Source organism: Ambystoma mexicanum, chromosome 2q (genome assembly GCF_040938575.1).
Source record: "Ambystoma mexicanum isolate Mex_15411 chromosome 2q, UKY_AmexF1_1, whole genome shotgun sequence".
NCBI lineage: Eukaryota > Metazoa > Chordata > Amphibia > Caudata > Ambystomatidae > Ambystoma > Ambystoma mexicanum.
This window is the reverse complement of record NC_090924.1, coordinates 127977405-127998566: the sequence shown is the minus strand read 5'-3', so window position 1 is coordinate 127998566 and position 21162 is coordinate 127977405. Positions and strand designations below refer to the sequence as shown.

Sequence of the window (21162 nt, the reverse complement as noted above, 5' to 3'; positions counted from 1 at the left end):
CCCTTTGGTAAAGATGACCATTGCACAGCTGCTCACTCAGAGCTCGATCGTGCTCGATCAGGCCAGATATATTTAGGTCACCAGCAAAGTCTGTTCTCTTTTCTTGCGTAGGGTGAGCATTCACAGAACCCAGCTTCGTTGACAAGAGTGCAAAAGGTGTATACTAAAAGCTTTCTGCTTTACTTGAGCGCCATGGCCGTTATTATATTTTGGCTGCTCCAAGCAATCTCTGTCCAGCCGATGCAAATTTCCAGCTCAAATTTTCCCAGCACTCAAAAAGTCCCTCCTCCCGCCAGCTCTGCTTTCAGGAAGTTCAGCAGAAGCAGTCCAACTTCTGTTCCCACTTCAGAGGAAAAGCTTTCTCGGGCCAGAGAAAGCCAGGGAATCACTGTACCGGCAAGTGCATTTCTTACAACTGGTAATCCCTCAGAACACAGAAATGAAGAAGCTGTATATGAAAATGTATTATTTCTTTGGTACACTAACCTATGTAACTAATATGGACCATTTCAGAGGACGGAGCGGACCCAACTGTGATCCCAGAGACTCAAATACCCAGCAGTAGGGAAAATAAATCCTCTCTGTGCTCTGCAACATTACATACACAAAATGCAAGCGCGTGCATTTTTTTATTGGCCCCATATACAGAATACATGTGAGGATGCTTGCCTTCCCAGTGTATTTCTCAAGCTCTTGAGAGCATATGCTATTTCCATGGGAACGCAAATAAGTTCATACTTTACATTTGTGTGTGACAAAAGGGGAAAAAAACTATTTTGTGTAAAATGCCAGCAGAGAGTGTTTCTGCCCGGTCTCGAACCGGGGACCTTTCGCGTGCGTGATAACCACTACACTACAGAAACAGCTGCTTACTCACCTTTGTAGGGACTGGGAGAACAGGTGCAAAGGGCAGTGCAAGTGGACCTGCTTAAAGACTAATCAAATGCCTTGCGCCTGAAGCTCACACAATCCAGCCTAAAACATACGTCCTATCAAGCATGCGCACATATACAAGTATGCCAGCTGAGGGCCTATGCAGCGTACAGAGGGAAGGACATATTTCCACTTTGAGATCGGACGGCCAAAACTCACAAGCAAATCAAGGAATGTTACTGAGAGCTAACAGAGAACACAAAGTGCTTGTCGCAAGGACATGGCACGCAAAGAGGTTCAGGAAGTGAATTGTTCATCGACTACTGCTTACCGAGAAAACCAGAGAGTCTGTCCAATGAAAATAACATTGAAAAAACAAAAAATAGGAGCTCAAGTTAACCACCTTGATTGGGACCTCTCGCACCCAAAGCGAGAATCATACCCCTAGACCAACGAGCCACGGTCCTTTGAGCATTTGACGGAATTGTCCTCAGCGTTTGCACCCCCCTTAGGATTCGAGGTAAAGAATGCCTATTCCTGAAGTTTGTTCCTGCCGCTGAAAGCCTTGTCGGTGTATGAGCCAAATGAATGCCCCAGTCGGCACGCTCTGACTGTCTTCACAGGTCTCCTCCTCATCCCGAAGGTTGGTGGCCCATTGACATCAGGGTGGAAGGTGCTTGCGATACACTGTTCCTTCCTTCCTTCCTTCCTTCCTTTATTCCTCTTATGCTGTTTATGTAATAAGAGGGGACGATACACAGAAGAGAGAAAGTGGCCCAACACACTAGACTAGCAGTCTTCTGATCAATCTGCAGCTGGCAAGGTGGGGGAGAGCCTTTATTTTGCACCTGCTGGGATCTGCATTGGCAGAAGCTCTGAGGGCTGGGCCTTTCCTTTTGCCTGTAAAAACAAAAAGCAGCCCTCCTCCCTCCAGCCCTGAGAGCATGGGCGTGACACTGGAAAAAGCAGCATCTCCCCTTTGGTAAAGATGACCATTGCACAGCTGCTCACTCAGAGCTCGATCGTGCTCGATCAGGCGAGATATATTTAGGTCACCAGCAAAGTCTGTTCTCTTTTCTTGCGTAGGGTGAGCATTCACAGAGCCCAGCTTCGTTGACAAGAGTGCAAAAGGTGTATACTAAAAGCTTTCTGCTTTACTTGAGCGCCATGGCCGTTATTATATTTTGGCTGCTCCAAGCAATCTCTGTCCAGCCGATGCAAATTTCCAGCTCAAATTTTCCCAGCACTCAAAAAGTCCCTCCTCCCGCCAGCTCTGCTTTCAGGAAGTTCAGCAGAAGCAGTCCAACTTCTGTTCCCACTTCAGAGGAAAAGCTTTCTCGGGCCAGAGAAAGCCAGGGAATCACTGTACCGGCAAGTGCATTTCTTACAACTGGTAATCCCTCAGAACACAGAAATGAAGAAGCTGTATATGAAAATGTATTATTTCTTTGGTACACTAACCTATGTAACTAATATGGACCATTTCAGAGGACGGAGCGGACCCAACTGTGATCCCAGAGACCCAAATACCCAGCAGTAGGGAAAATAAATCCTCTCTGTGCTCTGCAACATTACATACACAAAATGCAAGCGCGTGCATTTTTTTATTGGCCCCATATACAGAATACATGTGAGGATGCTTGCCTTCCCAGTGTATTTCTCAAGCTCTTGAGAGCATATGCTATTTCCATGGGAACGCAAATAAGTTCATACTTTACATTTGTGTGTGACAAAAGGGGAAAAAAACTATTTTGTGTAAAATGCCAGCAGAGAGTGTTTCTGCCCGGTCTCGAACCGGGGACCTTTCGGGTGTGAGGCGAACGTGATAACCACTACACTACAGAAACAGCTGCTTGCTCACCTTTGTAGGGACTGGGAGAACAGGTGCAAAGGGCAGTGCAAGTGGACCTGCTTAAAGACTAATCAAATGCCTTGCGCCTGAAGCTCACACAATCCAGCCTAAAACATACGTCCTATCAAGCATGCGCACATATACAAGTATGCCAGCTGAGGGCCTATGCAGCGTACAGAGGGAAGGACATATTTCCACTTTGAGATCGGACGGCCAAAACTCACAAGCAAATCAAGGAATGTTACTGAGAGCTAACAGAGAACACAAAGTGCTTGTCGCAAGGACATGGCACGCAAAGAGGTTCAGGAAGTGAATTGTTCATCGACTACTGCTTACCGAGAAAACCAGAGAGTCTGTCCAATGAAAATAACATTGAAAAAACAAAAAAAAGGAGCTCAAGTTAACCACCTTGATTGGGCTCGTACGGGATTTGAACCCGGGACCTCTCGCACCCAAAGCGAGAATCATACCCCTAGACCAACGAGCCACGGTCCTTTGAGCATTTGACGGAATTGTCCTCAGCGTTTGCACCCCCCTTAGGATTCGAGGCCAAGAATGCCTATTCCTGAAGTTTGTTCCTGCCGCTGAAAGCCTTGTCGGTGTATGAGCCAAATGAATGCCCCAGTCGGCACGCTCTGACTGTCTTCACAGGTCTCCTCCTCATCCCGAAGGTTGGTGGCCCATTGACATCAGGGTGGAAGGTGCTTGCGATACACTGTTCCTTCCTTCCTTTATTCCTCTTATGCTGTTTATGTAATAAGAGGGGACGATACACAGAAGAGAGAAAGTGGCCCAACACACTAGACTAGCAGTCTTCTGATCAATCTGCAGCTGGCAAGGTGGGGGAGAGCCTTTATTTTGCACCTGCTGGGATCTGCATTGGCAGAAGCTCTGAGGGCTGGGCCTTTCCTTTTGCCTGTAAAAACAAAAAGCAGCCCTCCTCCCTCCAGCCCTGAGAGCATGGGCGTGACACTGGAAAAAGCAGCATCTCCCCTTTGGCAAAGATGACCATTGCACAGCTGCTCACTCAGAGCTCGATCGTGCTCGATCAGGCGAGATATATTTAGGTCACCAGCAAAGTCTGTTCTCTTTTCTTGCGTAGGGTGAGCATTCACAGAGCCCAGCTTCGTTGACAAGAGTGCAAAAGGTGTATACTAAAAGCTTTCTGCTTTACTTGAGCGCCATGGCCGTTATTATATTTTGGCTGCTCCAAGCAATCTCTGTCCAGCCGATGCAAATTTCCAGCTCAAATTTTCCCAGCACTCAAAAAGTCCCTCCTCCCGCCAGCTCTGCTTTCAGGAAGTTCAGCAGAAGCAGTCCAACTTCTGTTCCCACTTCAGAGGAAAAGCTTTCTCGGGCCAGAGAAAGCCAGGGAATCACTGTACCGGCAAGTGCATTTCTTACAACTGGTAATCCCTCAGAACACAGAAATGAAGAAGCTGTATATGAAAATGTATTATTTCTTTGGTACACTAACCTATGTAACTAATATGGACCATTTCAGAGGACGGAGCGGACCCAACTGTGATCCCAGAGACTCAAATACCCAGCAGTAGGGAAAATAAATCCTCTCTGTGCTCTGCAACATTACATACACAAAATGCAAGCGCGTGCATTTTTTTATTGGCCCCATATACAGAATACATGTGAGGATGCTTGCCTTCCCAGTGTATTTCTCAAGCTCTTGAGAGCATATGCTATTTCCATGGGAACGCAAATAAGTTCATACTTTACATTTGTGTGTGACAAAAGGGGAAAAAAACTATTTTGTGTAAAATGCCAGCAGAGAGTGTTTCTGCCCGGTCTCGAACCGGGGACCTTTCGCGTGTGAGGCGAACGTGATAACCACTACACTACAGAAACAGCTGCTTACTCACCTTTGTAGGGACTGGGAGAACAGGTGCAAAGGGCAGTGCAAGTGGACCTGCTCAAAGACTAATCAAATGCCTTGCGCCTGAAGCTCACACAATCCAGCCTAAAACATACGTCCTATCAAGCATGCGCACATATACAAGTATGCCAGCTGAGGGCCTATGCAGCGTACAGAGGGAAGGACATATTTCCACTTTGAGATCGGACGGCCAAAACTCACAAGCAAATCAAGGAATGTTACTGAGAGCTAACAGAGAACACAAAGTGCTTGTCGCAAGGACATGGCACGCAAAGAGGTTCAGGAAGTGAATTGTTCATCGACTACTGCTTACCGAGAAAACCAGAGAGTCTGTCCAATGAAAATAACATTGAAAAAACAAAAAATAGGAGCTCAAGTTAACCACCTTGATTGGGACCTCTCGCACCCAAAGCGAGAATCATACCCCTAGACCAACGAGCCACAGTCCTTTGAGCATTTGACGGAATTGTCCTCAGCGTTTGCACCCCCCTTAGGATTCGAGGCCAAGAATGCCTATTCCTGAAGTTTGTTCCTGCCGCTGAAAGCCTTGTCGGTGTATGAGCCAAATGAATGCCCCAGTCGGCACGCTCTGACTGTCTTCACAGGTCTCCTCCTCATCCCGAAGGTTGGTGGCCCATTGACATCAGGGTGGAAGGTGCTTGCGATACACTGTTCCTTCCTTCCTTCCTTCCTTCCTTTATTCCTCTTATGCTGTTTATGTAATAAGAGGGGACGATACACAGAAGAGAGAAAGTGGCCCAACACACTAGACTAGCAGTCTTCTGATCAATCTGCAGCTGGCAAGGTGGGGGAGAGCCTTTATTTTGCACCTGCTGGGATCTGCATTGGCAGAAGCTCTGAGGGCTGGGCCTTTCCTTTTGCCTGTAAAAACAAAAAGCAGCCCTCCTCCCTCCAGCCCTGAGAGCATGGGCGTGACACTGGAAAAAGCAGCATCTCCCCTTTGGTAAAGATGACCATTGCACAGCTGCTCACTCAGAGCTCGATCGTGCTCGATCAGGCGAGATATATTTAGGTCACCAGCAAAGTCTGTTCTCTTTTCTTGCGTAGGGTGAGCATTCACAGAGCCCAGCTTCGTTGACAAGAGTGCAAAAGGTGTATACTAAAAGCTTTCTGCTTTACTTGAGCGCCATGGCCGTTATTATATTTTGGCTGCTCCAAGCAATCTCTGTCCAGCCGATGCAAATTTCCAGCTCAAATTTTCCCAGCACTCAAAAAGTCCCTCCTCCCGCCAGCTCTGCTTTCAGGAAGTTCAGCAGAAGCAGTCCAACTTCTGTTCCCACTTCAGAGGAAAAGCTTTCTCGGGCCAGAGAAAGCCAGGGAATCACTGTACCGGCAAGTGCATTTCTTACAACTGGTAATCCCTCAGAACACAGAAATGAAGAAGCTGTATATGAAAATGTATTATTTCTTTGGTACACTAACCTATGTAACTAATATGGACCATTTCAGAGGACGGAGCGGACCCAACTGTGATCCCAGAGACCCAAATACCCAGCAGTAGGGAAAATAAATCCTCTCTGTGCTCTGCAACATTACATACACAAAATGCAAGCGCGTGCATTTTTTTATTGGCCCCATATACAGAATACATGTGAGGATGCTTGCCTTCCCAGTGTATTTCTCAAGCTCTTGAGAGCATATGCTATTTCCATGGGAACGCAAATAAGTTCATACTTTACATTTGTGTGTGACAAAAGGGGAAAAAAACTATTTTGTGTAAAATGCCAGCAGAGAGTGTTTCTGCCCGGTCTCGAACCGGGGACCTTTATAACCACTACACTACAGAAACAGCTGCTTGCTCACCTTTGTAGGGACTGGGAGAACAGGTGCAAAGGGCAGTGCAAGTGGACCTGCTTAAAGACTAATCAAATGCCTTGCGCCTGAAGCTCACACAATCCAGCCTAAAACATACGTCCTATCAAGCATGCGCACATATACAAGTATGCCAGCTGAGGGCCTATGCAGCGTACAGAGGGAAGGACATATTTCCACTTTGAGATCGGACGGCCAAAACTCACAAGCAAATCAAGGAATGTTACTGAGAGCTAACAGAGAACACAAAGTGCTTGTCGCAAGGACATGGCACGCAAAGAGGTTCAGGAAGTGAATTGTTCATCGACTACTGCTTACCGAGAAAACCAGAGAGTCTGTCCAATGAAAATAACATTGAAAAAACAAAAAAAAGGAGCTCAAGTTAACCACCTTGATTGGGCTCGTACGGGATTTGAACCCGGGACCTCTCGCACCCAAAGCGAGAATCATACCCCTAGACCAACGAGCCACGGTCCTTTGAGCATTTGACGGAATTGTCCTCAGCGTTTGCACCCCCCTTAGGATTCGAGGCCAAGAATGCCTATTCCTGAAGTTTGTTCCTGCCGCTGAAAGCCTTGTCGGTGTATGAGCCAAATGAATGCCCCAGTCGGCACGCTCTGACTGTCTTCACAGGTCTCCTCCTCATCCCGAAGGTTGGTGGCCCATTGACATCAGGGTGGAAGGTGCTTGCGATACACTGTTCCTTCCTTCCTTCCTTCCTTCCTTTATTCCTCTTATGCTGTTTATGTAATAAGAGGGGACGATACACAGAAGAGAGAAAGTGGCCCAACACACTAGACTAGCAGTCTTCTGATCAATCTGCAGCTGGCAAGGTGGGGGAGAGCCTTTATTTTGCACCTGCTGGGATCTGCATTGGCAGAAGCTCTGAGGGCTGGGCCTTTCCTTTTGCCTGTAAAAACAAAAAGCAGCCCTCCTCCCTCCAGCCCTGAGAGCATGGGCGTGACACTGGAAAAAGCAGCATCTCCCCTTTGGTAAAGATGACCATTGCACAGCTGCTCACTCAGAGCTCGATCGTGCTCGATCAGGCCAGATATATTTAGGTCACCAGCAAAGTCTGTTCTCTTTTCTTGCGTAGGGTGAGCATTCACAGAACCCAGCTTCGTTGACAAGAGTGCAAAAGGTGTATACTAAAAGCTTTCTGCTTTACTTGAGCGCCATGGCCGTTATTATATTTTGGCTGCTCCAAGCAATCTCTGTCCAGCCGATGCAAATTTCCAGCTCAAATTTTCCCAGCACTCAAAAAGTCCCTCCTCCCGCCAGCTCTGCTTTCAGGAAGTTCAGCAGAAGCAGTCCAACTTCTGTTCCCACTTCAGAGGAAAAGCTTTCTCGGGCCAGAGAAAGCCAGGGAATCACTGTACCGGCAAGTGCATTTCTTACAACTGGTAATCCCTCAGAACACAGAAATGAAGAAGCTGTATATGAAAATGTATTATTTCTTTGGTACACTAACCTATGTAACTAATATGGACCATTTCAGAGGACGGAGCGGACCCAACTGTGATCCCAGAGACTCAAATACCCAGCAGTAGGGAAAATAAATCCTCTCTGTGCTCTGCAACATTACATACACAAAATGCAAGCGCGTGCATTTTTTTATTGGCCCCATATACAGAATACATGTGAGGATGCTTGCCTTCCCAGTGTATTTCTCAAGCTCTTGAGAGCATATGCTATTTCCATGGGAACGCAAATAAGTTCATACTTTACATTTGTGTGTGACAAAAGGGGAAAAAAACTATTTTGTGTAAAATGCCAGCAGAGAGTGTTTCTGCCCGGTCTCGAACCGGGGACCTTTCGCGTGTGAGGCGAACGTGATAACCACTACACTACAGAAACAGCTGCTTACTCACCTTTGTAGGGACTGGGAGAACAGGTGCAAAGGGCAGTGCAAGTGGACCTGCTTAAAGACTAATCAAATGCCTTGCGCCTGAAGCTCACACAATCCAGCCTAAAACATACGTCCTATCAAGCATGCGCACATATACAAGTATGCCAGCTGAGGGCCTATGCAGCGTACAGAGGGAAGGACATATTTCCACTTTGAGATCGGACGGCCAAAACTCACAAGCAAATCAAGGAATGTTACTGAGAGCTAACAGAGAACACAAAGTGCTTGTCGCAAGGACATGGCACGCAAAGAGGTTCAGGAAGTGAATTGTTCATCGACTACTGCTTACCGAGAAAACCAGAGAGTCTGTCCAATGAAAATAACATTGAAAAAACAAAAAATAGGAGCTCAAGTTAACCACCTTGATTGGGACCTCTCGCACCCAAAGCGAGAATCATACCCCTAGACCAACGAGCCACGGTCCTTTGAGCATTTGACGGAATTGTCCTCAGCGTTTGCACCCCCCTTAGGATTCGAGGTAAAGAATGCCTATTCCTGAAGTTTGTTCCTGCCGCTGAAAGCCTTGTCGGTGTATGAGCCAAATGAATGCCCCAGTCGGCACGCTCTGACTGTCTTCACAGGTCTCCTCCTCATCCCGAAGGTTGGTGGCCCATTGACATCAGGGTGGAAGGTGCTTGCGATACACTGTTCCTTCCTTCCTTCCTTCCTTCCTTCCTTCCTTTATTCCTCTTATGCTGTTTATGTAATAAGAGGGGACGATACACAGAAGAGAGAAAGTGGCCCAACACACTAGACTAGCAGTCTTCTGATCAATCTGCAGCTGGCAAGGTGGGGGAGAGCCTTTATTTTGCACCTGCTGGGATCTGCATTGGCAGAAGCTCTGAGGGCTGGGCCTTTCCTTTTGCCTGTAAAAACAAAAAGCAGCCCTCCTCCCTCCAGCCCTGAGAGCATGGGCGTGACACTGGAAAAAGCAGCATCTCCCCTTTGGTAAAGATGACCATTGCACAGCTGCTCACTCAGAGCTCGATCGTGCTCGATCAGGCGAGATATATTTAGGTCACCAGCAAAGTCTGTTCTCTTTTCTTGCGTAGGGTGAGCATTCACAGAGCCCAGCTTCGTTGACAAGAGTGCAAAAGGTGTATACTAAAAGCTTTCTGCTTTACTTGAGCGCCATGGCCGTTATTATATTTTGGCTGCTCCAAGCAATCTCTGTCCAGCCGATGCAAATTTCCAGCTCAAATTTTCCCAGCACTCAAAAAGTCCCTCCTCCCGCCAGCTCTGCTTTCAGGAAGTTCAGCAGAAGCAGTCCAACTTCTGTTCCCACTTCAGAGGAAAAGCTTTCTCGGGCCAGAGAAAGCCAGGGAATCACTGTACCGGCAAGTGCATTTCTTACAACTGGTAATCCCTCAGAACACAGAAATGAAGAAGCTGTATATGAAAATGTATTATTTCTTTGGTACACTAACCTATGTAACTAATATGGACCATTTCAGAGGACGGAGCGGACCCAACTGTGATCCCAGAGACTCAAATACCCAGCAGTAGGGAAAATAAATCCTCTCTGTGCTCTGCAACATTACATACACAAAATGCAAGCGCGTGCATTTTTTTATTGGCCCCATATACAGAATACATGTGAGGATGCTTGCCTTCCCAGTGTATTTCTCAAGCTCTTGAGAGCATATGCTATTTCCATGGGAACGCAAATAAGTTCATACTTTACATTTGTGTGTGACAAAAGGGGAAAAAAACTATTTTGTGTAAAATGCCAGCAGAGAGTGTTTCTGCCCGGTCTCGAACCGGGGACCTTTCGCGTGTGAGGCGAACGTGATAACCACTACACTACAGAAACAGCTGCTTACTCACCTTTGTAGGGACTGGGAGAACAGGTGCAAAGGGCAGTGCAAGTGGACCTGCTTAAAGACTAATCAAATGCCTTGCGCCTGAAGCTCACACAATCCAGCCTAAAACATACGTCCTATCAAGCATGCGCACATATACAAGTATGCCAGCTGAGGGCCTATGCAGCGTACAGAGGGAAGGACATATTTCCACTTTGAGATCGGACGGCCAAAACTCACAAGCAAATCAAGGAATGTTACTGAGAGCTAACAGAGAACACAAAGTGCTTGTCGCAAGGACATGGCACGCAAAGAGGTTCAGGAAGTGAATTGTTCATCGACTACTGCTTACCGAGAAAACCAGAGAGTCTGTCCAATGAAAATAACATTGAAAAAACAAAAAATAGGAGCTCAAGTTAACCACCTTGATTGGGACCTCTCGCACCCAAAGCGAGAATCATACCCCTAGACCAACGAGCCACAGTCCTTTGAGCATTTGACGGAATTGTCCTCAGCGTTTGCACCCCCCTTAGGATTCGAGGCCAAGAATGCCTATTCCTGAAGTTTGTTCCTGCCGCTGAAAGCCTTGTCGGTGTATGAGCCAAATGAATGCCCCAGTCGGCACGCTCTGACTGTCTTCACAGGTCTCCTCCTCATCCCGAAGGTTGGTGGCCCATTGACATCAGGGTGGAAGGTGCTTGCGATACACTGTTCCTTCCTTCCTTCCTTCCTTCCTTTATTCCTCTTATGCTGTTTATGTAATAAGAGGGGACGATACACAGAAGAGAGAAAGTGGCCCAACACACTAGACTAGCAGTCTTCTGATCAATCTGCAGCTGGCAAGGTGGGGGAGAGCCTTTATTTTGCACCTGCTGGGATCTGCATTGGCAGAAGCTCTGAGGGCTGGGCCTTTCCTTTTGCCTGTAAAAACAAAAAGCAGCCCTCCTCCCTCCAGCCCTGAGAGCATGGGCGTGACACTGGAAAAAGCAGCATCTCCCCTTTGGTAAAGATGACCATTGCACAGCTGCTCACTCAGAGCTCGATCGTGCTCGATCAGGCCAGATATATTTAGGTCACCAGCAAAGTCTGTTCTCTTTTCTTGCGTAGGGTGAGCATTCACAGAACCCAGCTTCGTTGACAAGAGTGCAAAAGGTGTATACTAAAAGCTTTCTGCTTTACTTGAGCGCCATGGCCGTTATTATATTTTGGCTGCTCCAAGCAATCTCTGTCCAGCCGATGCAAATTTCCAGCTCAAATTTTCCCAGCACTCAAAAAGTCCCTCCTCCCGCCAGCTCTGCTTTCAGGAAGTTCAGCAGAAGCAGTCCAACTTCTGTTCCCACTTCAGAGGAAAAGCTTTCTCGGGCCAGAGAAAGCCAGGGAATCACTGTACCGGCAAGTGCATTTCTTACAACTGGTAATCCCTCAGAACACAGAAATGAAGAAGCTGTATATGAAAATGTATTATTTCTTTGGTACACTAACCTATGTAACTAATATGGACCATTTCAGAGGACGGAGCGGACCCAACTGTGATCCCAGAGACTCAAATACCCAGCAGTAGGGAAAATAAATCCTCTCTGTGCTCTGCAACATTACATACACAAAATGCAAGCGCGTGCATTTTTTTATTGGCCCCATATACAGAATACATGTGAGGATGCTTGCCTTCCCAGTGTATTTCTCAAGCTCTTGAGAGCATATGCTATTTCCATGGGAACGCAAATAAGTTCATACTTTACATTTGTGTGTGACAAAAGGGGAAAAAAACTATTTTGTGTAAAATGCCAGCAGAGAGTGTTTCTGCCCGGTCTCGAACCGGGGACCTTTCGCGTGTGAGGCGAACGTGATAACCACTACACTACAGAAACAGCTGCTTACTCACCTTTGTAGGGACTGGGAGAACAGGTGCAAAGGGCAGTGCAAGTGGACCTGCTTAAAGACTAATCAAATGCCTTGCGCCTGAAGCTCACACAATCCAGCCTAAAACATACGTCCTATCAAGCATGCGCACATATACAAGTATGCCAGCTGAGGGCCTATGCAGCGTACAGAGGGAAGGACATATTTCCACTTTGAGATCGGACGGCCAAAACTCACAAGCAAATCAAGGAATGTTACTGAGAGCTAACAGAGAACACAAAGTGCTTGTCGCAAGGACATGGCACGCAAAGAGGTTCAGGAAGTGAATTGTTCATCGACTACTGCTTACCGAGAAAACCAGAGAGTCTGTCCAATGAAAATAACATTGAAAAAACAAAAAATAGGAGCTCAAGTTAACCACCTTGATTGGGACCTCTCGCACCCAAAGCGAGAATCATACCCCTAGACCAACGAGCCACGGTCCTTTGAGCATTTGACGGAATTGTCCTCAGCGTTTGCACCCCCCTTAGGATTCGAGGTAAAGAATGCCTATTCCTGAAGTTTGTTCCTGCCGCTGAAAGCCTTGTCGGTGTATGAGCCAAATGAATGCCCCAGTCGGCACGCTCTGACTGTCTTCACAGGTCTCCTCCTCATCCCGAAGGTTGGTGGCCCATTGACATCAGGGTGGAAGGTGCTTGCGATACACTGTTCCTTCCTTCCTTCCTTCCTTCCTTTATTCCTCTTATGCTGTTTATGTAATAAGAGGGGACGATACACAGAAGAGAGAAAGTGGCCCAACACACTAGACTAGCAGTCTTCTGATCAATCTGCAGCTGGCAAGGTGGGGGAGAGCCTTTATTTTGCACCTGCTGGGATCTGCATTGGCAGAAGCTCTGAGGGCTGGGCCTTTCCTTTTGCCTGTAAAAACAAAAAGCAGCCCTCCTCCCTCCAGCCCTGAGAGCATGGGCGTGACACTGGAAAAAGCAGCATCTCCCCTTTGGTAAAGATGACCATTGCACAGCTGCTCACTCAGAGCTCGATCGTGCTCGATCAGGCGAGATATATTTAGGTCACCAGCAAAGTCTGTTCTCTTTTCTTGCGTAGGGTGAGCATTCACAGAGCCCAGCTTCGTTGACAAGAGTGCAAAAGGTGTATACTAAAAGCTTTCTGCTTTACTTGAGCGCCATGGCCGTTATTATATTTTGGCTGCTCCAAGCAATCTCTGTCCAGCCGATGCAAATTTCCAGCTCAAATTTTCCCAGCACTCAAAAAGTCCCTCCTCCCGCCAGCTCTGCTTTCAGGAAGTTCAGCAGAAGCAGTCCAACTTCTGTTCCCACTTCAGAGGAAAAGCTTTCTCGGGCCAGAGAAAGCCAGGGAATCACTGTACCGGCAAGTGCATTTCTTACAACTGGTAATCCCTCAGAACACAGAAATGAAGAAGCTGTATATGAAAATGTATTATTTCTTTGGTACACTAACCTATGTAACTAATATGGACCATTTCAGAGGACGGAGCGGACCCAACTGTGATCCCAGAGACTCAAATACCCAGCAGTAGGGAAAATAAATCCTCTCTGTGCTCTGCAACATTACATACACAAAATGCAAGCGCGTGCATTTTTTTATTGGCCCCATATACAGAATACATGTGAGGATGCTTGCCTTCCCAGTGTATTTCTCAAGCTCTTGAGAGCATATGCTATTTCCATGGGAACGCAAATAAGTTCATACTTTACATTTGTGTGTGACAAAAGGGGAAAAAAACTATTTTGTGTAAAATGCCAGCAGAGAGTGTTTCTGCCCGGTCTCGAACCGGGGACCTTTCGCGTGTGAGGCGAACGTGATAACCACTACACTACAGAAACAGCTGCTTACTCACCTTTGTAGGGACTGGGAGAACAGGTGCAAAGGGCAGTGCAAGTGGACCTGCTTAAAGACTAATCAAATGCCTTGCGCCTGAAGCTCACACAATCCAGCCTAAAACATACGTCCTATCAAGCATGCGCACATATACAAGTATGCCAGCTGAGGGCCTATGCAGCGTACAGAGGGAAGGACATATTTCCACTTTGAGATCGGACGGCCAAAACTCACAAGCAAATCAAGGAATGTTACTGAGAGCTAACAGAGAACACAAAGTGCTTGTCGCAAGGACATGGCACGCAAAGAGGTTCAGGAAGTGAATTGTTCATCGACTACTGCTTACCGAGAAAACCAGAGAGTCTGTCCAATGAAAATAACATTGAAAAAACAAAAAATAGGAGCTCAAGTTAACCACCTTGATTGGGACCTCTCGCACCCAAAGCGAGAATCATACCCCTAGACCAACGAGCCACAGTCCTTTGAGCATTTGACGGAATTGTCCTCAGCGTTTGCACCCCCCTTAGGATTCGAGGCCAAGAATGCCTATTCCTGAAGTTTGTTCCTGCCGCTGAAAGCCTTGTCGGTGTATGAGCCAAATGAATGCCCCAGTCGGCACGCTCTGACTGTCTTCACAGGTCTCCTCCTCATCCCGAAGGTTGGTGGCCCATTGACATCAGGGTGGAAGGTGCTTGCGATACACTGTTCCTTCCTTCCTTCCTTCCTTCCTTTATTCCTCTTATGCTGTTTATGTAATAAGAGGGGACGATACACAGAAGAGAGAAAGTGGCCCAACACACTAGACTAGCAGTCTTCTGATCAATCTGCAGCTGGCAAGGTGGGGGAGAGCCTTTATTTTGCACCTGCTGGGATCTGCATTGGCAGAAGCTCTGAGGGCTGGGCCTTTCCTTTGGCCTGTAAAAACAAAAAGCAGCCCTCCTCCCTCCAGCCCTGAGAGCATGGGCGTGACACTGGAAAAAGCAGCATCTCCCCTTTGGTAAAGATGACCATTGCACAGCTGCTCACTCAGAGCTCGATCGTGCTCGATCAGGCGAGATATATTTAGGTCACCAGCAAAGTCTGTTCTCTTTTCTTGCGTAGGGTGAGCATTCACAGAGCCCAGCTTCGTTGACAAGAGTGCAAAAGGTGTATACTAAAAGCTTTCTGCTTTACTTGAGCGCCATGGCCGTTATTATATTTTGGCTGCTCCAAGCAATCTCTGTCCAGCCGATGCAAATTTCCAGCTCAAATTTTCCCAGCACTCAAAAAGTCCCTCCTCCCGCCAGCTCTGCTTTCAGGAAGTTCAGCAGAAGCAGTCCAACTTCTGTTCCCACTTCAGAGGAAAAGCTTTCTCGGGCCAGAGAAAGCCAGGGAATCACTGTACCGGCAAGTGCATTTCTTACAACTGGTAATCCCTCAGAACACAGAAATGAAGAAGCTGTATATGAAAATGTATTATTTCTTTGGTACACTAACCTATGTAACTAATATGGACCATTTCAGAGGACGGAGCGGACCCAACTGTGATCCCAGAGACCCAAATACCCAGCAGTAGGGAAAATAAATCCTCTCTGTGCTCTGCAACATTACATACACAAAATGCAAGCGCGTGCATTTTTTTATTGGCCCCATATACAGAATACATGTGAGGATGCTTGCCTTCCCAGTGTATTTCTCAAGCTCTTGAGAGCATATGCTATTTCCATGGGAACGCAAATAAGTTCATACTTTACATTTGTGTGTGACAAAAGGGGAAAAAAACTATTTTGTGTAAAATGTCAGCAGAGAGTGTTTCTGCCCGGTCTCGAACCGGGGACCTTTATAACCACTACACTACAGAAACAGCTGCTTGCTCACCTTTGTAGGGACTGGGAGAACAGGTGCAAAGGGCAGTGCAAGTGGACCTGCTTAAAGACTAATCAAATGCCTTGCGCCTGAAGCTCACACAATCCAGCCTAAAACATACGTCCTATCAAGCATGCGCACATATACAAGTATGCCAGCTGAGGGCCTATGCAGCGTACAGAGGGAAGGACATATTTCCACTTTGAGATCGGACGGCCAAAACTCACAAGCAAATCAAGGAATGTTACTGAGAGCTAACAGAGAACACAAAGTGCTTGTCGCAAGGACATGGCATGCAAAGAGGTTCAGGAAGTGAATTGTTCATCGACTACTGCTTACCGAGAAAACCAGAGAGTCTGTCCAATGAAAATAACATTGAAAAAACAAAAAAAAGGAGCTCAAGTTAACCACCTTGATTGGGCTCGTACGGGATTTGAACCCGGGACCTCTCGCACCCAAAGCGAGAATCATACCCCTAGACATTTGTGTGTGACAAAAGGGGAAAAAAACTATTTTGTGTAAAATGCCAGCAGAGAGTGTTTCTGCCCGGTCTCGAACCGGGGACCTTTCGCGTGTGAGGCGAACGTGATAACCACTACACTACAGAAACAGCTGCTTACTCACCTTTGTAGGGACTGGGAGAACAGGTGCAAAGGGCAGTGCAAGTGGACCTGCTTAAAGACTAATCAAATGCCTACATACACTGTTCCTTCCTTCCTTCCTTCCTTCCTTCCTTTATTCCTCTTATGCTGTTTATGTAATAAGAGGGGACGATACACAGAAGAGAGAAAGTGGCCCAACACACTAGACTAGCAGTCTTCTGATCAATCTGCAGCTGGCAAGGTGGGGGAGAGCCTTTATTTTGCACCTGCTGGGATCTGCATTGGCAGAAGCTCTGAGGGCTGGGCCTTTCCTTTTGCCTGTAAAAACAAAAAGCAGCCCTCCTCCCTCCAGCCCTGAGAGCATGGGCGTGACACTGGAAAAAGCAGCATCTCCCCTTTGGTAAAGATGACCATTGCACAGCTGCTCACTCAGAGCTCGATCGTGCTCGATCAGGCGAGATATATTTAGGTCACCAGCAAAGTCTGTTCTCTTTTCTTGCGTAGGGTGAGCATTCACAGAGCCCAGCTTCGTTGACAAGAGTGCAAAAGGTGTATACTAAAAGCTTTCTGCTTTACTTGAGCGCCATGGCCGTTATTATATTTTGGCTGCTCCAAGCAATCTCTGTCCAGCCGATGCAAATTTCCAGCTCAAATTTTCCCAGCACTCAAAAAGTCCCTCCTCCCGCCAGCTCTGCTTTCAGGAAGTTCAGCAGAAGCAGTCCAACTTCTGTTCCCACTTCAGAGGAAAAGCTTTCTCGGGCCAGAGAAAGCCAGGGAATCACTGTACCGGCAAGTGCATTTCTTACAACTGGTAATCCCTCAGAACACAGAAATGAAGAAGCTGTATATGAAAATGTATTATTTCTTTGGTACACTAACCTATGTAACTAATATGGACCATTTCAGAGGACGGAGCGGACCCAACTGTGATCCCAGAGACCCAAATACCCAGCAGTAGGGAAAATAAATCCTCTCTGTGCTCTGCAACATTACATACACAAAATGCAAGCGCGTGCATTTTTTTATTGGCCCCATATACAGAATACATGTGAGGATGCTTGCCTTCCCAGTGTATTTCTCAAGCTCTTGAGAGCATATGCTATTTCCATGGGAACGCAAATAAGTTCATACTTTACATTTGTGTGTGACAAAAGGGGAAAAAAACTATTTTGTGTAAAATGCCAGCAGAGAGTGTTTCTGCCCGGTCTCGAACCGGGGACCTTTATAACCACTACACTACAGAAACAGCTGCTTGCTCACCTTTGTAGGGACTGGGAGAACAGGTGCAAAGGGCAGTGCAAGTGGACCTGCTTAAAGACTAATCAAATGCCTTGCGCCTGAAGCTCACACAATCCAGCCTAAAACATACGTCCTATCAAGCATGCGCACATATACAAGTATGCCAGCTGAGGGCCTATGCAGCGTACAGAGGGAAGGACATATTTCCACTTTGAGATCGGACGGCCAAAACTCACAAGCAAATCAAGGAATGTTACTGAGAGCTAACAGAGAACACAAAGTGCTTGTCGCAAGGACATGGCACGCAAAGAGGTTCAGGAAGTGAATTGTTCATCGACTACTGCTTACCGAGAAAACCAGAGTCTGTCCAATGAAAATAACATTGAAAAAACAAAAAAAAGGAGCTCAAGTTAACCACCTTGATTGGGCTCGTACGGGATTTGAACCCGGGACCTCTCGCACCCAAAGCGAGAATCATACCCCTAGACCAACGAGCCACGGTCCTTTGAGCATTTGACGGAATTGTCCTCAGCGTTTGCACCCCCCTTAGGATTCGAGGCCAAGAATGCCTATTCCTGAAGTTTGTTCCTGCCGCTGAAAGCCTTGTCGGTGTATGAGCCAAATGAATGCCCCAGTCGGCACGCTCTGACTGTCTTCACAGGTCTCCTCCTCATCCCGAAGGTTGGTGGCCCATTGACATCAGGGTGGAAGGTGCTTGCGATACACTGTTCCTTCCTTCCTTCCTTCCTTCCTTCCTTTATTCCTCTTATGCTGTTTATGTAATAAGAGGGGACGATACACAGAAGAGAGAAAGTGGCCCAACACACTAGACTAGCAGTCTTCTGATCAATCTGCAGCTGGCAAGGTGGGGGAGAGCCTTTATTTTGCACCTGCTGGGATCTGCATTGGCAGAAGCTCTGAAGGCTGGGCCTTTCCTTTTGCCTGTAAAAACAAAAAGCAGCCCTCCTCCCTCCAGCCCTGAGAGCATGGGCGTGACACTGGAAAAAGCAGCATCTCCCCTTTGGTAAAGATGACCATTGCACAGCTGCTCACTCAGAGCTCGATCGTGCTCGATCAGGCCAGATATATTTAGGTCACCAGCAAAGTCTGTTCTCTTTTCTTGCGTAGGGTGAGCATTCACAGAACCCAGCTTCGTTGACAAGAGTGCAAAAGGTGTATACTAAAAGCTTTCTGCTTTACTTGAGCGCCATGGCCGTTATTATATTTTGGCTGCTCCAAGCAATCTCTGTCCAGCCGATGCAAATTTCCAGCTCAAATTTTCCCAGCACTCAAAAAGTCCCTCCTCCCGCCAGCTCTGCTTTCAGGAAGTTCAGCAGAAGCAGTCCAACTTCTGTTCCCACTTCAGAGGAAAAGCTTTCTCGGGCCAGAGAAAGCCAGGGAATCACTGTACCGGCAAGTGCATTTCTTACAACTGGTAATCCCTCAGAACACAGAAATGAAGAAGCTGTATATGAAAATGTATTATTTCTTTGGTACACTAACCTATGTAACTAATATGGACCATTTCAGAGGACGGAGCGGACCCAACTGTGATCCCAGAGACTCAAATACCCAGCAGTAGGGAAAATAAATCCTCTCTGTGCTCTGCAACATTACATACACAAAATGCAAGCGCGTGCATTTTTTTATTGGCCCCATATACAGAATACATGTGAGGATGCTTGCCTTCCCAGTGTATTTCTCAAGCTCTTGAGAGCATATGCTATTTCCATGGGAACGCAAATAAGTTCATACTTTACATTTGTGTGTGACAAAAGGGGAAAAAAACTATTTTGTGTAAAATGCCAGCAGAGAGTGTTTCTGCCCGGTCTCGAACCGGGGACCTTTCGCGTGTGAGGCGAACGTGATAACCACTACACTACAGAAACAGCTGCTTACTCACCTTTGTAGGGACTGGGAGAACAGGTGCAAAGGGCAGTGCAAGTGGACCTGCTTAAAGACTAATCAAATGCCTTGCGCCTGAAGCTCACACAATCCAGCCTAAAACATACGTCCTATCAAGCATGCGCACATATACAAGTATGCCAGCTGAGGGCCTATGCAGCGTACAGAGGGAAGGACATATTTCCACTTTGAGATCGGACGGCCAAAACTCACAAGCAAATCAAGGAATGTTACTGAGAGCTAACAGAGAACACAAAGTGCTTGTCGCAAGGACATGGCACGCAAAGAGGTTCAGGAAGTGAATTGTTCATCGACTACTGCTTACCGAGAAAACCAGAGAGTCTGTCCAATGAAAATAACATTGAAAAAACAAAAAATAGGAGCTCAAGTTAACCACCTTGATTGGGACCTCTCGCACCCAAAGCGAGAATCATACCCCTAGACCAACGAGCCACGGTCCTTTGAGCATTTGACGGAATTGTCCTCAGCGTTTGCACCCCCCTTAGGATTCGAGGTAAAGAATGCCTATTCCTGAAGTTTGTTCCTGCCGCTGAAAGCCTTGTCGGTGTATGAGCCAAATGAATGCCCCAGTCGGCACGCTCTGACTGTCTTCACAGGTCTCCTCCTCATCCCGAAGGTTGGTGGCCCATTGACATCAGGGTGGAAGGTGCTTGCGATACACTGTTCCTTCCTTCCTTCCTTCCTTCCTTTATTCCTCTTATGCTGTTTATGTAATAAGAGGGGACGATACACAGAAGAGAGAAAGTGGCCCAACACACTAGACTAGCAGTCTTCTGATCAATCTGCAGCTGGCAAGGTGGGGGAGAGCCTTTATTTTGCACCTGCTGGGATCTGCATTGGCAGAAGCTCTGAGGGCTGGGCCTTTCCTTTTGCCTGTAAAAACAAAAAGCAGCCCTCCTCCCTCCAGCCCTGAGAGCATGGGCGTGACACTGGAAAAAGCAGCATCTCCCCTTTGGTAAAGATGACCATTGCACAGCTGCTCACTCAGAGCTCGATCGTGCTCGATCAGGCGAGATATATTTAGGTCACCAGCAAAGTCTGTTCTCTTTTCTTGCGTAGGGTGAGCATTCACAGAGCCCAGCTTCGTTGACAAGAGTGCAAAAGGTGTATACTAAAAGCTTTCTGCTTTACTTGAGCGCCATGGCCGTTATTATATTTTGGCTGCTCCAAGCAATCTCTGTCCAGCCGATGCAAATTTCCAGCTCAAATTTTCCCAGCACTCAAAAAGTCCCTCCTCCCGCCAGCTCTGCTTTCAGGAAGTTCAGCAGAAGCAGTCCAACTTCTGTTCCCACTTCAGAGGAAAAGCTTTCTCGGGCCAGAGAAAGCCAGGGAATCACTGTACCGGCAAGTGCATTTCTTACAACTGGTAATCCCTCAGAACACAGAAATGAAGAAGCTGTATATGAAAATGTATTATTTCTTTGGTACACTAACCTATGTAACTAATATGGACCATTTCAGAGGACGGAGCGGACCCAACTGTGATCCCAGAGACTCAAATACCCAGCAGTAGGGAAAATAAATCCTCTCTGTGCTCTGCAACATTACATACACAAAATGCAAGCGCGTGCATTTTTTTATTGGCCCCATATACAGAATACATGTGAGGATGCTTGCCTTCCCAGTGTATTTCTCAAGCTCTTGAGAGCATATGCTATTTCCATGGGAAC

The 21162-nt window shown here is 47.0% G+C and overlaps 11 non-coding genes across 11 annotated transcripts; all 11 read right to left on the bottom strand.

Moving 5' to 3' along the window:
• Nucleotides 1-2647: 2647 nt before the first annotated feature.
• Nucleotides 2648-2720, bottom strand: TRNAV-CAC (transfer RNA valine (anticodon CAC)). Its single transcript has one exon. It is a non-coding gene; the product is annotated as a tRNA-Val (tRNA).
• Nucleotides 2721-3140: 420 nt separating this feature from the next.
• Nucleotides 3141-3212, bottom strand: TRNAP-UGG (transfer RNA proline (anticodon UGG)). Its single transcript has one exon. It is a non-coding gene; the product is annotated as a tRNA-Pro (tRNA).
• A 1303-nt stretch (nt 3213-4515) lies between these two features.
• Nucleotides 4516-4588, bottom strand: TRNAV-CAC (transfer RNA valine (anticodon CAC)). The gene has a single exon. It is a non-coding gene; the product is annotated as a tRNA-Val (tRNA).
• A 2258-nt stretch (nt 4589-6846) lies between these two features.
• Nucleotides 6847-6918, bottom strand: TRNAP-UGG (transfer RNA proline (anticodon UGG)). Its single transcript has one exon. It is a non-coding gene; the product is annotated as a tRNA-Pro (tRNA).
• A 1315-nt stretch (nt 6919-8233) lies between these two features.
• TRNAV-CAC (transfer RNA valine (anticodon CAC)) lies at nt 8234-8306 on the bottom strand. Its single transcript has one exon. It is a non-coding gene; the product is annotated as a tRNA-Val (tRNA).
• Nucleotides 8307-10098: 1792 nt separating this feature from the next.
• On the bottom strand, nt 10099-10171 carry TRNAV-CAC (transfer RNA valine (anticodon CAC)). Its single transcript has one exon. It is a non-coding gene; the product is annotated as a tRNA-Val (tRNA).
• Nucleotides 10172-11955: 1784 nt separating this feature from the next.
• TRNAV-CAC (transfer RNA valine (anticodon CAC)) lies at nt 11956-12028 on the bottom strand. Its single transcript has one exon. It is a non-coding gene; the product is annotated as a tRNA-Val (tRNA).
• Nucleotides 12029-13812: 1784 nt separating this feature from the next.
• Nucleotides 13813-13885, bottom strand: TRNAV-CAC (transfer RNA valine (anticodon CAC)). The gene has a single exon. It is a non-coding gene; the product is annotated as a tRNA-Val (tRNA).
• Nucleotides 13886-16262: 2377 nt separating this feature from the next.
• Nucleotides 16263-16335, bottom strand: TRNAV-CAC (transfer RNA valine (anticodon CAC)). Its single transcript has one exon. It is a non-coding gene; the product is annotated as a tRNA-Val (tRNA).
• Nucleotides 16336-17991: 1656 nt separating this feature from the next.
• On the bottom strand, nt 17992-18063 carry TRNAP-UGG (transfer RNA proline (anticodon UGG)). The gene has a single exon. It is a non-coding gene; the product is annotated as a tRNA-Pro (tRNA).
• A 1319-nt stretch (nt 18064-19382) lies between these two features.
• Nucleotides 19383-19455, bottom strand: TRNAV-CAC (transfer RNA valine (anticodon CAC)). Its single transcript has one exon. It is a non-coding gene; the product is annotated as a tRNA-Val (tRNA).
• Nucleotides 19456-21162: the final 1707 nt, after the last annotated feature.